The sequence below is a fragment of the Gadus morhua genome, chromosome 14 (genome assembly GCF_902167405.1).
Source record: "Gadus morhua chromosome 14, gadMor3.0, whole genome shotgun sequence".
Classification (NCBI taxonomy): domain Eukaryota; kingdom Metazoa; phylum Chordata; class Actinopteri; order Gadiformes; family Gadidae; genus Gadus; species Gadus morhua.
This window is the reverse complement of record NC_044061.1, coordinates 25,383,688-25,401,684: the sequence shown is the minus strand read 5'-3', so window position 1 is coordinate 25,401,684 and position 17,997 is coordinate 25,383,688. Positions and strand designations below refer to the sequence as shown.

The 17,997-nt window shown below is 46.4% G+C and overlaps 2 long non-coding RNA genes across 2 annotated transcripts; both read left to right on the top strand.

Annotated features, from left to right (window-relative positions):
* The first annotated feature begins 4,030 nt into the window (after window positions 1-4,030).
* On the top strand, window positions 4,031-4,793 carry LOC115559013 (uncharacterized). Its single transcript, XR_003979402.1, has 3 exons — window positions 4,031-4,139; window positions 4,465-4,505; window positions 4,713-4,793. It is a non-coding gene; the product is annotated as an uncharacterized LOC115559013 (long non-coding RNA).
* Window position 4,794: 1 nt separating this feature from the next.
* LOC115559012 (uncharacterized) lies at window positions 4,795-5,481 on the top strand. The gene is made up of 3 exons (XR_003979401.1): window positions 4,795-4,806; window positions 4,897-5,117; window positions 5,304-5,481. It is a non-coding gene; the product is annotated as an uncharacterized LOC115559012 (long non-coding RNA).
* The last annotated feature ends 12,516 nt before the right edge of the window (window positions 5,482-17,997 follow it).

The following is a 17,997-nucleotide window of genomic DNA, read 5'->3' as shown; positions in this document are numbered from 1 at the left end:
CGTCCCGCCATGACACGGGTATAGGGTATGGAGTGTGGTAGTTCCGGTAGGGAGGGGAGCAGGGGGCAGGCTCGCCAGGGGCAAAGCTGGAGGTCGTCCGCGCCGCGGGGGCTGAGCCAAGTCAATGGACCTGGCCACGTCCAAGTGAGCTGGCTTGAGGCGGTCAATGGAGAGTCGCTCCGGCCTGCCGCCCATGTCTACCACAAAATGTTTGTCCCCCGTCTCCAAAACCCGGAACGGGCCCTCGTAGGGCGGGCGTAGTGGTCCCCTGTGGGCGTCGTGGCGAATGAAAACGTAGGCAGCCGTCCGAAGCCCAGCGGGGATGTGCGACTGAGGGAGGCTGTGACGGTAAGTGGGGAAAGGTGCGAAAAGCCTCGCATTGTCCAGTAGCGTGGACCGCTGGAGAGTGGCAGACCAAGGAACGGTGGTGCCAGGGACGAAATCCCCTGGAACCCGCAGCGGCTGGCCATAAACAAGCTCTGCGGAGGAGGACTGTAGGTCTTCCTTTGGTGCAGTCCTGATGCCAAGCAGTACCCACGGGAGCTTGTCGACCCGGTTGCTGTCTTTGAGGCTGGCACGAAGAGCAGCCTCCATCGACCTATGAAATCGCTCACAGAGTCCGTTAGCCTGTGGGTGATATGCGGTAGTGTGGTGGAGTTTCACCCCGAGACTCTGTGCGACAGCGCTCCACAGCTCAGACGTAAACTGTGCGCCCCGGTCGGAGGATATGTCGGAAGGAGTGCCGAAACGGGCAACCCAGGTGCTGATAAATGCCCGTGTCATTTCGACAGATGCTAGCGACGTCAGTGGCACAGCCTCAGGCCAACGGGTGGTCCTGTCAACCATGGTCAACAGGTAGGTGAAACCGTGAGAGGAGGGCAGAGGGCCGACCAGATCCACGTTGACATGGTCAAACCGTCTCTCCGGCACTGGGAACAACTCCAACGGGGCTTTAGTGTGGCGGTGCACTTTGGCCCGCTGGCACTCCAGACAGGTGTTAGCCCAGTCCCTAACGTCCTTCTTGAGGCCGTGCCAAACAAACTTAGCGGCCACCAATCTCTGTGACGCTTTCGAACCTGGGTGGGAGAGACCATGGATGGCATCAAAAACTTGTCGTCTCCACCCAGTGGGAATGATTGGCCGAGGACTGCCTGTGGAGACGTCACACAGGAGCGTGGTGCCGGCATCGCTAAAAACCACATCCTCTATTTTCAGCTCTGTAGTCGAGGTCCTCAGGAGTTGCACGTCTGGGTCTGTGGTCTGGTCCGCTGCAATGCGGTTGTAATCCAAACCAAGATGGACTGCTCCTACCACAGCCCGTGACAGGCAGTCCGCCACCTGGTTGTCCTTACCGGCAACGTGCTGTAAATCCGTGGTGAACTCGGAAATGTAGGACAGATGACGTTGCTGGCGGGCGGACCACGGCTCAGCCACCTTGGCCATGTCGAAAGTCAGCGGCTTGTGGTCGACAAAAGCGGTGAAGTGCCGACCTTCCAACAGGGAACGAAAGTGTCTGATAGCGAGGTAGAGACCAAGCAGCTCCCAGTCGAAAGTGCTGTACTTCCGCTCGTTGGGACGCAACTGACGGCTGAAGAAGGCAAGTGGCTGCCAGGCCCCGCCCACCCACTGCTCGTAGACGGCACCGACAGCGTAGTCCGAGGCGTCCGAGGTGATGGCGATGGAGGCTGTGGGAGAAGGATGTGCCAGCATGGTGGCGTTCGCCAGGGCCGCCTTAGTGGCAACAAAAGCCTTGTCCCTGCTCTCAGTCCAGTCCACAGCGTGCTTGGGCTGACCTTGCAAGGCCTCATGCAAGGGTTGCATGAGGCCTTTGCAACGGCAAGCTTGGTCGGGTCGAGGCGCCGAGCATGGGCGTAGACGGGTGGACCAGTAGTGGCGAGATGGCGCTCCACACCATGCGTCACAGCAGACGCAGAGAAGGTAGGCTGAGTGAGGGCTGGGAAACCGGCAAGCAGACGGTGGAAGTCATCTGAGGCAGGAAGCATGCTAGACAGTCGTATGGAGTCAGCCCCGCTGAGCGTGCACACATATGAACAAAACGTGACGGCGTCCATCAAACGGCGGTTCTTGACATCCACCAACAGTCCATGCGCACACAAAAAATCAGCGCCGAGGAGGGGAACGGAGACCTTTGTTGTAACAAAGTCCCAGCCAAACCGGTGGCCTCCAAAACACAACTCAATGTACCTCGTTCCATAGGTACGGATGGGGCTACCATTAGCAGCTTCCATAGGGGGGCCGTGGCCGTCGGTCACCATGTCCAAGCAGGAAGCAGGCAGGACGCTCCTCTGTGCTCCCGTGTCGCACAGGAACCGCCGTCCGGAGATGCTGTCGCGAATGAAAAGCAGCCTGCCAGCACGGCCCTGGCGTTTCCCAACCCGCCGTAACTGCACGGCGGAAGGCATTTAAGAGCCTTCGGTCCAAACTTTGCATGGTAGAAACACATGCCGGAAGACCTCTGCCTGAAGACTGCTGGGGGTCAGAAGACTGCTGCCGACGAGAAGTGGTGGCAGCGACGAGCGTGGAGTCGTCCAGTGTCACAGGAGTGATGTGCGCGGGAAAAACCGCGGCCACACAGTGCCCTTGACCCGCCAGGAAAAATGTATCAGCTTCTTCAGCCAGCCTCCGACAGTCAGTGATCATGGTGTTGGCTAAAGCCACCCTCACTTGGGAAGGCAGTTGACGCAGGAAAAGCTGAACAAAAAGAAAATCGGGTTCGTGCTCACCCATGAGATCCAGCATATGGTCCATGAGCTCAGACAGTTTGCTGTCAACGAGCCCTTGAAGTGAGAAAAGCCTGCTGGCTCTCTCAGTGTCCGACAGTTCAAAGGTCTTTAACAGGTGGGCTTTGAGTGCCGCATACTTCTCCCTTGCCGGAGGATTTTTAAGGAGGCTCACCACTCTGGATGCTGTTGAATTTCCGAGAGCTGACACAACGTAGTAGTACCTTGTCGTATCCGCGGTGATCTCCCGCAACGCGAACTGCGCTTCGGTCTGGGTGAACCATGCCGACGCCGACGATTCCCAGAATTCGGGGAGCTTGAGAGTAACAGCGTTCGCGGTCATGGTCGTGTTGTGTCCCTGGATACGTCCAGCAGACTAGAGTCGAGGTCACCAGTAAAAAATAAAATAAAACAAAATATCATTAGGTTTGCAAAGAAGTATTTCATGGGTCTTTCTGAACTTCACAATTTGCTTAGCAGTATTCACCTTAGCAAAATCATCATAGATTCTCAATTGTCTGGAATCCTTTTTGAATCTAAAAATGTGTAGGTACACCTCTTCACACTTGCATGCTGATAAGCAACCACAATTGAGCTTACAAAGTAGCATGGATTTAATGCTACCATGCTCTCCGTTTTTTAGAGCCACACAAGAATTATTGCGTTTAAAATTTGCTGCATGCATTTCCATGGTGTATAAAGTGTGGTGGATGAAACATCTCTTGAATTCTTTGACACTGGCCTCTATCTAATTTCCAAAGAGAATGGACTCCCCCACTGTAATTACTCTTGTTGTGTAATTCCCGACAACCAGAGCACCACTACCTACTTTGTATGATTTTAACACTGTATTGTCTTTGTTAACACTCCTTGTTAACAAGTTTGTTGAAAAGATCAGAGACATCATCACTGGCATTGTTGAATAATTCAGTGTGGTGCATTAGTGTTTTTGTGTCAAAAAATCTCTTAAAAATTTGATGCGCGGCCTGGAATTATAGAGAGAAACTTTATTTTGCCCAAAATAATACTAGCATTTTAAACACACATTATGAAAACGTCATAATTTTGACGTTTTCAGACAACAGAGAGGAGTTGGTTTGCAAGAGGAGGCATTATCTTGATGGGGGAGACAAACTGTCGAGCCCGGAGGAGAAAGGGAAGGGGAAAAGGAAGAAACTGAAGAATGGTCGATATTCTGACGACGACGACGTATCGCTGGTAGGTAAATAAGTTTTATTACAGAAATGTCATCTATAGGCCTTGTGGATTAGTTAAATTTAAATCGTTGAAAAACTAAACTTCATTATGATTTAAAGGATCCTCAGTTAAGTCAATGTAAGAAGAAGAAGAAGAGAAAAAACACAGGTCTTAACGTCTTAATGGAACTGGAAAAGCAAGGTATTGGTGCAGTGATGTACAAATATTCACTGTATGGAAGTGCTTCTTAACATCAGTGAATTATTGTAATGTAATGTAGCCTAATGTTGTCCGTCATATTGTACACCATGGGGTCGCCAACTGGCCTGCTTTGCCTGGCCTGCCAGATCATTTTGACTTTTTGCTTTCTGTCAACTTATTAAGCATATTAACAAGATTAGATTTGAGTATTCATCTCATGTTCCGCCTGCATTGTCTACTCGCTCAGGCTCATCCCCCCTGCTGACCTCTGTTGTACAGTCTTGATGTAACCCTTACCTCTATGTACATCTTCTGTTTGTCATAGGATCATGTCAGCTGAACTCAATTAATGAAACCAGGAATGAAGTAAGATCCACTAATGCAATAAACTGTCTGCACTTAATGTTCTACCTCCAATTAAAGTTTTTATTTCCTAACTCTAGGGATAGATACAGCAATATATTCCTGTAATCTATCAGCTGTAAGCTTTGTACCCTCTAATTGGCTTCTGTAGGTGTTTGCCCAGGTGTATGTGAGTCAGTTTTGTTTTTTTAATGGAATTTTTATTTTCAGTGCCATCACCCATCTTGTGAGCTGTTGAGGGAGAACAACCACAGGCTGCAGAGGGAAAATGATTCTCTCAAGGCAAAAATAACAACATTGAAATGTAATGCCATTGTTGAAAACTTTTTTTTTTACACAAGGGTTTTTCTGTTTTACATGTTAGCTATAAGGCTATTATGAATCCTTTGCTCAGTGCTGCCAGACGTTTTGCAGAAGATGGAGGAGTTTCTCCGCTCAGCACCAAGACCAACGACAACACCAATACCAACACCAACACCAAGACCAAGACCAAGACCAATACCAGAACCAACACTTTCACCAGCACCAACAGCAGTTCCAGCACCAGCAACAGAAGACCCATCACCAGCTCCAGGTCCATCATCAGCATCAGCAACAGAGGCCCTGGGCCACTCTGTAAGAATCTGTTTGACTTTATTTGTATAGGTTAAGTTACTTAGTTTCAGTTGCACTGTTTTTCTAAATGCATCAGCCATACACTCGGTTCATCTAAATGCATATATATATATATCATTGAGGTAAAACGCTAGTCTGCTGTATGTTGAAGTAGATTTGTGGTAATGTTATCTACTTGCATTAAAGGTCATTCCAAAAGGACTTGTGGAGCGCTGCTCCTTCCAAAGCCCCCAGAAGTTCATAAATGATCTCCTACATGGGATGTATACCAGGGAATATATGGCAGGCCATTCAGTGACTGGCCAGTCATCCAGCAGCTGCACAGAAGGAAAACCTGGCCTAGCCAAACAAGACCTTGCTGAAATAACAAGTAGGTATATAGAAATGAGAAAAGATGTTGGTTGAGTGATACCCTCATTCTCATGCTCATCTTTCGTGCATGTGTTTGTGTGTGTGTGTGTGTGTATTCCCACAGATGCTGCAAAGTTGAAGTTCACCTACGTAACTGATACGAACATAAAAGCATTTATACAACAAAAGCTGAACAATGCTGCCAAATTTCAGAAACAATAAATTATCAACTGTTTAAAGAAAGTTAAACTTTTGTTCTATTTTTTTAGTATTTTAGAAGTCTTTAGAAAAAACTGTGTTAATGGTGGTTGTAAGCCTTATTTATGTGCAGTGAATTATTGTTACAGCACTATGGTTAAAATTGGCAACAACAAAAAGTGATACAGTTGAAAATATCCATTAGGTAAAGTACAATGACATAGTTAAAAGAACAACAAAATACTGCATACTGCAGTTATTGTAATGCAGTATATATAGTACTATGGTATCGTAATTGTAGTATTCTATAGCAAAATAAAAGTATAATAAAAGTTCTGTGATTTACTTCAGTAGATTGTAGTTTATGTGGTAAACTGTAGTAGTATATAATGTAGTATACTGTAGTAATAAAACTGCAGTTTTCTGTAGTATACTATAGTTTACTGTAGTAGTATATATGTGGTATACTGTAGTAATAAAACTGCAGTTTTCTGTAGTATACTATAGTTTACTATAGTAAAACTACTATAGTAAGTTTAAAAAACACTACAATATTTACTATAGTATATATAGGGTGTACTGTAGTTTATTTACTATAGTAAACTGTAGAATTTTCTGTAGTATACTATAGTTTACTGTAGTAAACTACTATAGTAAGGTTCAAAAACACTACAATATTTACTATAGTATATATAGGGTATACTATAGTTTATTTACTATAGTAAACTGTATAATTTTCTGTAGTATACTATAGTTTACTGTAGTAAAACTACTATAGTAAGGTTAAAAAACACTACAATATTTACCATAGTATCTATAGGGTATACTATAGTTTATTTACTATAGTAAACTGTATAATTTTCTGTAGTATACTATAGTTTACTGTAGTAAAACTACTATAGTAAGGTTAAAAAACACTACAATATTTACTATAGTATATATAGGGTATACTATAGTTTATTTACTATGGTAAACTATAGAATTTTCTGTAGTATACTATAATTTGCTGTAGTAAAACTACTATAGTAAGGTTCAAAAACACTACAATATTTACCATAGTATCTATAGGGTATACTATAGTTTATTTACTATAGTAAACTATAGAAATTTCTGTAGTATACTATAGTTTACTGTAGTAAAACTACTATAGTAAGGTTCAAAAACACTACAATATTTACTATAGTATATATAGGGTATACTATAGTTTATTCACTATAGTAAACTATAGAATTTTCTGTAGTATACTATAGTTTACTGTAGTAAAACTACTATAGTAAGGTTCAAAAACACTACAATATTTACTATAGTATATATAGGGTATACTATAGTTTATTTACTATAGGAAACTATAGAATTTTTTCATGTGGGGAGAAGCTGAAACAGCAGACGCAGCACAAGATGTCGATACAACAAGATGTTGCAGAAACGTAATTTTCCCTCCTGAATGTTTTCTCCGTGTGGTGCTTTGCATTTACAAACCGTGCGCTACGAGTGCCGGGCAGCTGTTCCGCCATCATGGTTTATGTATGCCCTGTTTACCAAGACGCTGATCCCAGCTCCGCCGACTGTGTTTGTGCTCCATATAGATACCATTTCACCTCGCATTATACTATGCACACAAATACAGCGTCGTACACTGTTTCCTGATAACCTAGCCAGTATGGCTCGCAGCGGACATTTCCTGCTATGTTGTATGATGGAGAGGAGTTCTAGTCTTCCCCCTTTCTTAATAGGAGACCGAATTAAGAGCGGCTTTTGCCCCCCCCCCCCAGCCCTGTAAAGAACAAAGTGGCAGGGCTCCAACGGCGAGGTTACCATCTTCCTGGGCTCTTCATCTCACTCACCTGTAAAGCATAGCCATACTTTACACGCTTGTTACTGCCACGGGCCCTCTCTTTTATTTATTAGCCTGTCCGCTGTGAATGGATGGGCTTCGGCCTCAGATGTGAGCCCCTTGAAGTGAGCCTGATTTTTAGTGTAGTTTCTATCAGGCTCGGACAGGAATGCTAATGCTATCAGACAATCAGACCGCTGCCCATGGCTGGATGAGACCCTTGCCGCACGCACGCGCGTGTTTCTGTGCGTGCGTGCGTGTGTATTTGTGTGTATGTGTGTAATAGAGAGCGATCGAGAGAGAGCAGAAGATGGGGAGAGAGAGAAAGAGAGAGAGTGCGAGCAACAGAGAGAAAAGTAGAATAAAGAAAGGGTAGTATTGATAAGGAAAGAAGAATTATGAAGAGAGAGAGAGAGAGAGAGAGAGAGAGAGAGAGAGAGAGAGAGAGAGAGAGAGAGAGAGAGAGAGAGAGAGAGAGATAATAATAAGGGGGAGGAAATACAGAAAGGGAGTAAGTGTAAGAGACAGTTAAAGAGAGAGTGTAAGAGAGGGAGACAGGGGGATTGAGGGAGACTGATGTGAGTAAGACATTGGATGTGGCAATTGAGCCGTTCCCTCTAGCTTGTTAAAAGCCTCTCTAAACAACACAGTAGAGTGTTGGTTCTCAACCCGAAGCTTAAAACAAACATGAACCCTTCTCCTTCAAACACGCTCTGAATGAAACGTTCTGAAAAACAGGAAGATTATATCCCGCCAGGGTCTTAAGGGTTTGGAACCGCCAGACAGACAGACAGCCGATGATGTCACTCTACATCTTCAGAAAGAGCAAGCGAGAGGGTGGTGGTTTGGCACATGAGGAAACATGAACGTAGTCCTGTCATGCAAGACAGCTTTATTGATATATTCCACCCCAAGTCCATTCATAGTGTTTTACAGAGGATGAAATCATGGAAAAACATTGAAAGGAAAATCATTACAATGAAATAGAAAAGGAGAGGCGACCATGGGCTATATTTATTTTTCTTAACTGAATGATTTTAAAATGTTTCCTTGTTATATTGTGTCTCAGTTATGGCACCCTTTGCACTCCTGACCATCCTTGGAATGATGGGAGCAGTACGGTCTTGGCTCGTATGACCGGGTTGCTCGAGTCATAACACAAGCATCCATTCTGATCAGCATTTTGATCCTTGACATTAAAGCCAAGAATTCCATAATAAAGGTTCTGCCGAAATCCCAAAGCAAGCAAAGTCTCCTAGTCCAATTCCATGGTTCTCTCCGCCGTCGTGCTCAGATCATACCGGACTTGGAAGTAGTGAACAATTGTTTTCGGTTCCCAGGCCAGAGTATGTTTCCTGCATGATGCCCCGCTACGACTGCCCCCTACACAATAAGAACATGCTCTCTGATTGCCGGTGCCCGTACATGCAATCCTATAAGTGTCTGAACCGAACCCAAGCGTTCTGCTCAGCGGGGTTTGTGAGTCTTATGCGGACGGTGAGGTGGGTAGAAGAAAGGCTTTAGTGCACTCTCTGTTCTCCGAGATAATGAATGCTTTGTCAGGGAGAATCCATCACCGGTCACCTCGAGGGGGAGGAAATGTCATGGAAAGTTATGTTTTTTTGGCTTTTAACCCACGTGACCCATCCCCGGCAAAGTAATTGAAGTACAGAAAATGTCATGTTGTTGCACTTCATCTGTTTGTACGGCTGTCTCGCGGGATAAACAGAAAAATCGCCGTGGCAACACAACAAGCCGATGTGTCTGCTTAGATCAGGGAGGAATGGGAGGGGGGGGGGGGGGGGGGGGGGGGGGGGGGGTTGGATGGTGTTCTGTACAATGCATCCTCCGTGCGGCAGCGAGAGGGGGAAAAGAAAAATAACTCCATCGATTTCTCGGTCCTTCTTCTATTTGTGTACCTTTTGATGCTGCGGTGCTTCCCTTTTGAATACAGCTCAAAGTTGCCTTCTTGTCAATTCAATATCATGCAAAAGCCCGGAAATGCAAGGTTTGAGGCAGGAGCCTGCGATGGATGAAAGCACCTCAGCATCCTCTACGATACAGAGGGGAGCAATAGAAGAGTCGTTCGGCAAACATTCTCGTTGCACAGCCTGCCTCTCTCAAGGTGTTCCTCACATCAACGCCACAGATGAGGAAATTAAACCTCAATGTCATGTTTTCATTTGATTTGAATTGATTGGTTAATATCTGTGCTGTATTAAGGTTGATAATAGGCCATGAACATTACAGTGATGTGCAGAATAGTGAAACTTCTATGAATATTTCTTCAGCAAAGGACTACCTGAAAATGTTGTAATATATTATCATTCATCCTGCTAAGTCAATTAAATATTATTTGCCCTTTTAATCTCAATGGGCTGAACAGTCCATATATTTATGACAACCCCCTGAACCTAGCCTCCTAAAGGGCAAGGAAAACCTCCCTTAATTGACCAGGAAGAAATCTTTCAAAGGAACGCAGAGTTGGGAATCCCTCCTTCCAGGGATGGTTAGAAGTGCAATGGGTGCAATAATTGGCCCACATAGTACGAAAAAATAAAAAATTAATCAGTAGCTAACAGTTATGATTAACATCTTGATAATCAGAACTGTATTGATAACAGACCACCTGAACATTTCTCTAAGTATTATCTTTCCCTCTCGGTTATCTCACCAACATGAGCAGAAAGTAGCAAGTGCTGGCTGTTTCACGTTACATCTCGTCTTTCTGCTGATGCTTCACGCCATCGCTCTGTCCCCTTCTGCCGCGGTAACGCAGCACATCTCTCCGCAGCGGGATTAAAAAAAAGGATTATCTTATCTTATTTTAAGTGCCTTTAAGAAAATGATGACAAGCGCCATTTCAACACGACTCCCGGACCCTGTACCCGTGTCCGGGTAAGGGCCGTGGAAGACGGCTGGATGAATTGAGGGCTCCATCTAATTGGACAGCGGCTGGATCGGCGCTGTAGCTCAGTGATCCGTGGCCAGACCCCCACTCCCCTCCTCCGCCCAAGAGGAGATCCCAGGGCTTGAATGAATGACACCTCCAGGTTTTCATCCATCTCTCGGTGCTGCTCAAGCATAGCTCCCCCCCCCACCCCTCAACGTAGGGCCGGTGGCAGCCTCCAGCCCCCCCCCCCCCCCCCCCCCCTTCCCCTCACCTCGCTCCCTGCCCCCAGGCATCGCAAATAGCCTGTCAGCGTCACGGCTAACAGGGGCTGGGAATCTCGGTGTTGTCGGCCCTGCATGGGCCCCGACATTCCTGGTGTGAGTAATGAGTGAGCACAGGACTTTATCTTTCCCCTCTTGTTCTCTGTGTTGTTTGACTTCCCCGGCCGCCGACAGTGTAAACGCACACCGGGGTCGGAGTTCAGCGGTGGAATTTATTGACCCGCAGTGAGGAAAACCTTGGAAGATAGAGAGGAGAAATAAGTTGGGTGCTTAAAGGGCTGAACTTAAAGGGAAAACTTGAGGTGGGAGGGGGTGAGTGAATGCTGGTGGGCGTGTGTGTGTGCGTTTGTGTGTGTGTGAGTGTGCGTGTGTGTGTGAGGGAAACAGTGTTGATGAGCCTCATTTTTTTTCATCCAAGTATCGCATAATGGGAAACATACAATGATTTGATTCAAGCGTTTTGATTTGGGAAGATACACAGAGAGAGAGGGAGGGAGGGAGGGAGGGAGGGAGGGATGGAGGGAGGGAGGGAGGGAGGGAGGGAGGGAGCGAGAGAACCGAGAGAGAACAGAGAGGAGAGTGAACGAATGAGCAAGAGAGAGAGAGAGAGAGAGAGAGAGAGAGAGAGAGAGAGAGAGAGAGAGAGAGAGAGAGAGAGAGAGAGGGGAGAGAGAGGGGGAGAGAGAGAGAACAGAGAGAGAACAAAGGGAGAGAGTGAACGAATGAGCAAGAGAGAGAGAGAGAACCCAGAGAGAAACGAGAGAGAGAGAACTGAGAGAGAGCAAGAGAGAGAGAGTGAGTGAGAGAGGATTTGCAATCTTGAGTAATTGTTCCCTGGAATGAAATTGATTCACACCCAGTGAAGCATGAAATAACACTGGCAGCTGACACAGGCTCTTGTGCCTGAAACACAACATGCTTCTAATAGGAATAATCAGCCCACTTTTTGCAGTTGAAGAATACTAACACATTACAGTACTTCTAGGCAATCATTAGGCAGGTATTGTTTGGCAAGTAGGGCTTTTGTTGGAAGAACGAGTGACTATATTCTGCTCGGAAAAAGGGAAAATCTGCAATGTTTTTTTTAAACATTCGAGACTGATAACATTGCGTTGTGTAGCAGTGATGCACATTCCCACATTTGCCACTCTGGTTTCATTGTCTTAGCGTAGCTATTTTTAAGTGTGATAGGAAGATGAATGGATCTCTATAGCATTCAGGCTAGGTTGTTTTGATGCTAGCCATATTTAGGTGTCTCACCACACCTACACTTCACTACAATGGATTTTGAATAAATATGTTAGAGAAGTCGTTTATCTTACAGTTCAATTTGTTCCGGAATAACAAGGATGTAAGGAAACAAACATACATTTAAGGTACTGTTTTGGACACGTTACTTATATGTATTTTGTCAGGACATGAGAACATTGATTTTAACAACATGCCTAGTAGGGAGGGCAAGTGCTGTGAATAAAAAAAAAATTCACATCTTGGCAGAAATATAAGGACGTAGAGAGACAACACAAGCAAGAACGTGGTGAACACAACGGTGGCTGAGATGAACTGAAGCTGAGGGGGAGCTGGTGGGAGTTAAGATAACGGGGATTAGGGGACTAACGAGCGACAGGTGAGAATGATCAGTGGGCTGCGAAACCACGACAATGATGAGTCAACCACGTATATCATAAGAATTTATAATGAACAAGATATCGCCTGAGCTTTGCTGTTCATTAGGACGTATGCACCAATGCCGCCGCCATCTTGCAGCGGGAAAGCACCCAGCTGAATGAATGAACATCCGATGGGGCAGAGGCCCTTCAAAATCACTCAAAATCACATTCTTTTTGAGCAATCTTCAAGCGGGTTGGTTTCTGACACACGTCAGAGGTGTTTGTGGTAATGATAGTAAAAAATAAATATGATACAAGAAAAAATACAAGATCTATATATATTTTGTCATTCAGGTGGGTGGTTACCCCGCGGCAAGATGGCGGCTTTGCTGAGGCATGCTTAGAAGCCGTATGCGATATCTAGAAAGTATATATATCGATGCACGTTGATGACTGGATACACAGAAAGCTGTTTGCTGTAGTATATCCATTTTGCAGCCACCTTGAAGGAAAATTCACGGAAAAATAGTGGAAGGGCCACAATCCATTTTTAATATACCCATTCATCCGTGGGATTCGACATCTTCAGTTAAAAAAGCCATTTCGCTTTTTCCTCCCCAGTTCTGATGAACTTAATCCTTTTGCTGAGCCATGGACGATAATGAACCCTCGGAGTGAACGCTTCAAACTAACTGAATGTTCCCCTGGACTCGGAGGAGATGACTGACAGGAAGTCTGAGGGCTCTGCTGCACCCATTACAAAAAAAACCAAGCAGAGGTTTCGATGTTCATCGTCTGGGATTCTGCCCTTCTGGAGTAAATTATACCTTCTAATGCTTCTATTATCGCGTGTGATTGAGAGTAAATTATATGCACTCTCGAGCCATTACATATCCTTTCCTCGGCTCTGCGTCGCTTCAGCGGAATCTGTTCATAACGGCCTGCTTCCACCTCCAGTTTCATTTTTATGTCGGAGCCACACTGCAGTTGAATGGCCCCTTCATCAGTATCTCTTCAGCGTTCAAGAAACTCCCGCTATTTAGGAAGGGGTCTTTTGACTCAGAATACTAGTGCATAGTGGGTAGCCCCTTCCGGGTCCAGTGTGTCTCTTGAGAATGTGGAGACACCGGGCTGGGCTACACCTCCACCTGGCGGAGCCCAAAACATCTGGGGCCTGGAGCCCCTTCCCTGAATCCCCATCCTCTGTTCCACACCACCTGGCCCTTAAGCCCGACCCACGCGTCCTCTCCCCGTGTCATATCTCATCTCACCAGCCGCCAGAGCTGGTGAGATGAAGCCAGAGATAAATGTTTGTAAGAAGCGGCGTCTTGCAGGTTGCTGTATATTATGCAAGCATAGATCACTTTACCGCTTCAGTGGAAATCAATAGCGCCGATTGGCTTTGCTTTGGGAGCGACTGGGGGAAGCTGAGCTCGCAGAGAAGAGCGAGAGCATGTGACGAGAATCCAGAGCTCCCACCAGAATAACTCAGCCTAGTCGTTGCTCCCTACAGAAGTTATTTTTCTACGATACAGTGTGTTAAGCACTTGTTCTTTTCTGGGAGATTCTGTCGTTTTTCAAGTTCATTCATTCAAAGGAGATGGCACGCACGCACGCACGCACGCACGCACGCACGCACGCACGCACGCACGCACGCACGCACGCACGCACGCACGCACGCACGCACTCACGCATTCACTCACTCACTCACTCACTCACTCACTCACTCACTCACTCACTCAATCACACAAACAGAAAGACACGCACACACTTTTGAGAAGATGCCACACTGTATATATTGCATCAATGTGTGTTTCCTGGTACACATTGGAATACAGGCCTGTTCTGATCGTGAGTTACCAGCTGTTTCGTCACACCAAAGGAGAGGACATACTTTGGGGAAACGCAGTGCTGGAGAATCCCTGACCCTGTGTGTAGAGGTGTGTTATCCGTTCGGTCGGTCAGGCAATGGAGCCCTTGGCCCTGGCAGTGTTAGAGGCTTACTTGGCCCAGTGAATCACCTATCGATCCCCTATTTCTAGAATTGCTATCGACGTACCGTATCAACAGAGAGAAACATGCAGGATCAAACCCCGGCCCCAACGCTGCTATTTTGGAAATATGTTAATCGGATCATGATACAATTTTGGTACGGGTGGGAATTAAAGTGGCAAATTTCGGATGGTTTTGTGGGGGCCATTTTGTGGTTTCAATTGATTATTTCCATCCTTGGTCTCCTCAGACTTTCACGTGCACATGGCCTGCGGTCAGGAATGGGTGCTGATCATTGGAGCCATGCGGTGAAGGTAGTTATTTCAGCAAGAAATTAGTGGCCAAAATCAATATGCATACGCTTCAATACCACTCGATAATTACTGGACATTAACACACAACAAGCATAAAATACAGAGTCTGTTTTGAAGGTAGAAAGACCTTTAGGCCAGAGATAGTGTCTGTAGAACGGGCAGAATGTCACGTTGGGGGGTCTCCGGTGGGAGTCCACACTGTGCTAGCCGATGGAGGAGGGTACTGGATCCTGGTGGTGCAGATCTGATATCTGAATCAATTAAGCACATTGTGGATTTATAGATGTTGACATACATACAATCGCTCCATTGACTTTGTGTGTGTCTGTGTGTACAGAGGGAATAAAAGGGGGAAGAGAGGGAGTACATACTGACCTATAAATTGTGTTTGTTAATGTCAGTGCTTTTTTTTTGCATTGCACACAAGGTCTGTGTGTGTGTCTTTCATTGTGTGTGTGTGTGTGTGTTTGTGTGTGTGTGTGCATGTGTGTGTGTGTTTGTGTGTGTGTCTGTATGTGTGTGTGTGTGTGTGTGTGTGTGTGTGTGTGTGTGTGTGTGTGTGTGTGTGTGTGTGTGTGTGTGCATGTGTTTTAATGTGGTCCCATTGGTATACAGTCATCATGTCATCATGCACATGCAGCAGCCTACCTATTGATGAGTGTGTGTCTGTATGCGTGTGTGTGTGTGTGTGCGTGTGTGTGTGTGTGTGTGTGTGTGTGTGTGGTGTAGTTGTAAGTGTGTGTATGTGTGCGCGTGTAAGTACGAGTGCATGTGTTTTAATGTAGTCCCGTTGGTATAAATGCATCATGTCATCATGCATGAGCCTATTCATGTGTGTGTGTGTGTGTGTGTGTGTTAGTGTGTGTGTGTGTGTGTGCACACGTGTGTGTCTTTGTGTGCGTGCGCGCTGCTTGCTTGCTGAATGTGTTGTACCACAACCACATTTACTCTAGATCTAACATAGTGTGTTTACATCATGACAGTGAGTGACCTTTGTAGGTACGATGAAAGCAAGTCACATGAGATTAAAAGTAAAGAAAAATGGTGTGCCTTGAGTGGTCGTGTGTTTCTGTGTGTGTGTGTGTGTGTGTGTGTGTGTGTGTGTGTGTGTGTGTGTGTGTGTGTGTGTGTGTGTGTGTGTGGTTGTGTGTGTGTGTGTGTGTGTGTGTGTGTGTGTGTGTGTGTGTGTGTGTGTGTGTGTGTGTGTGTGGTTGTGTGTGTGTGTGTGTGTGTGTGTGTGTGTGTGTGTGTGTGGTTGTGTGTGTGTGTGTGTGTGTGTGTGTGTGTGTGTGTGTGTGTGTGTGTGTGTGTGTGTGTGTGAGAGGAGGGGCTGATGTGGTTTGCAGTTGCCAAAGATTGGAAGCAGATGCTGCCCAGAAACCTCATATATTCATTTGTAGAATATATTACTTTTAGAAAATCCCGACATTGAATATTTTCTATATTGCTATATGTTAATGTATTCTCCTTTTGCCCTTTGACACAGCGTTGATATCTTCTATTCCTGATAGGCACTGTGAGTGCATGTGTCTCTGAACTTTCCTTAGCTTAAAATCATCTTGGATGATCATCATACCGCATAAAGCGTTTACACGTTGTATATGATTCTGTGTTTGTGTGTGTGTGTGTGTGTGTGTTAGGGGGGAGGATGTGTGTTAGGAGGGGGATGCCCTCCCCCCAGTGTGGGAAAGTCTTCTTTGGAGACATCTAGGGGTTGGGGGGGTTGGGGGGGGGCTGGGGTAGGGTGGTGACATCGGCGGCGGCGAGGCCTGGCGGAGATACCATGAAAACGATTAGGGCGTGACCCGCGTGGTGTTGTCTCTCTGGCCTTTCACTGCGCCTGACAATCACATGAAGGGACCCCTCTAATGAAATCAACAGAGCCACACGGGGGGGCTAATGAAGACAAACACGCCCGTCTCCAGGTGCAGCTGGCGGGTGGGTGGGTGGGTGTGGGGGGGGGGGGATAGACGGCGGGAGCCTCATCAATGGGGCCACTATATTCATACACAACCCTCCGCTAAGTGAGCGACAATGATGACCAAAACAACAACAACAATGGCGGTGACGCCGCGACAGAGCGCCGTGTCCTCTTCACCGGACGCCCAGATCATCTCAGCTTCATGGCTGCTGCACTGCGTGTTGTGGCGTTGGTTTGGAACTGTAACTGTGGAGATTAACTGTAGATGTTGCATGGACATCCTGGCCCTTAATGCACACACTTATTGTATGTTGTACGTCCTTGCACTTAGAAACAGTACGTACTATTGTGTGTAGCATCTTACCCAACATATCTCTGTTGTATTCGGGGAACGGGTAAACCTAGTGTTAATGGCACTTGGTTCTATGAACATCCTCACTGTACCGACAGAGATATATTGTTGTTTCTCTTTCTTCTGACGAATGTACTTATTGTAAGTCGCTTTGGAAAAAAGAGTCTGCTAAACGCCCTGAATGCAAATGTAAATGTAAATCGTAAGCAATAAATCCAATCAGTGCAACCGATTCCCAACGGACCTCCCCCCAAAACTGCTACCTGATCCCCCGCAAACGCTCGGGTATTTATTCAGTCCCTAAACATTGTCGGCATTTCAGAGTTGGAAATGTCATGCTGGGCTTTAGCGGAGCTCGTTGAGACGACCTTGTCTTCGACCAGTTAATGAGGCATCATGGATGCTGTCCCCTTCCCCTCGTCTTCATTAACGCCCTCTGATTTGGAAGCATATATACCCCCGTAAAAATACATTTGAATGAATGGCGGGAGAGAGGTCGTTTGCCCCTGTGGTCTGCCAGGTGTCATGGCGGTGGACAAGCGGCGCTATAACTCCACGCCGCCCGGCGTGCTTTAATGTGATCCTATTTATCTCCATGGTAATCGTGGTGTGTGTCTTTCTCCCCCCCCCCCCCCCCCCCTCCCTCCCTGCCCATCTCCACCTATTTCTTTTCGTTTTCCTTTACGGAGCCGAGTGCAGGAACATGGCTCAGGTTATTATTGGTGTTTATCCCCCTGTCTGGGCTCCAGCTGAGATCCCAGCTGCTGAATCACAGTGCTAATCGACCCGTAGTTGACTGCTAAAAGCCTAATTAAGCAAAGTGTTTGCTCTGTGTTGTGCTTCTCTCTCCGTTTCCCCTAATACTAGAATAAAGGTTGAAACGGGTAAAACACAAAAACAGAGCTTTGATCTCCGTTATTCTTTAACCAGGATCAAAGATTTGTTTTGGCCTGTCTGGAGGGGGGGGAGATATGGAGAGAGAGAGAGAGAGAGAGAGAGAGAGAGAGAGAGAGAGAGAGAGAGAGAGAGAGAGAGAGAGAGAGAGAGAGAGAGAGAGAGAGAGAGAGAGAGAGAGAGAGAGACGGGGCATGGGGGGCTGAGGGCCCCTTGTCCCTACGGACGACAGGCGACAGA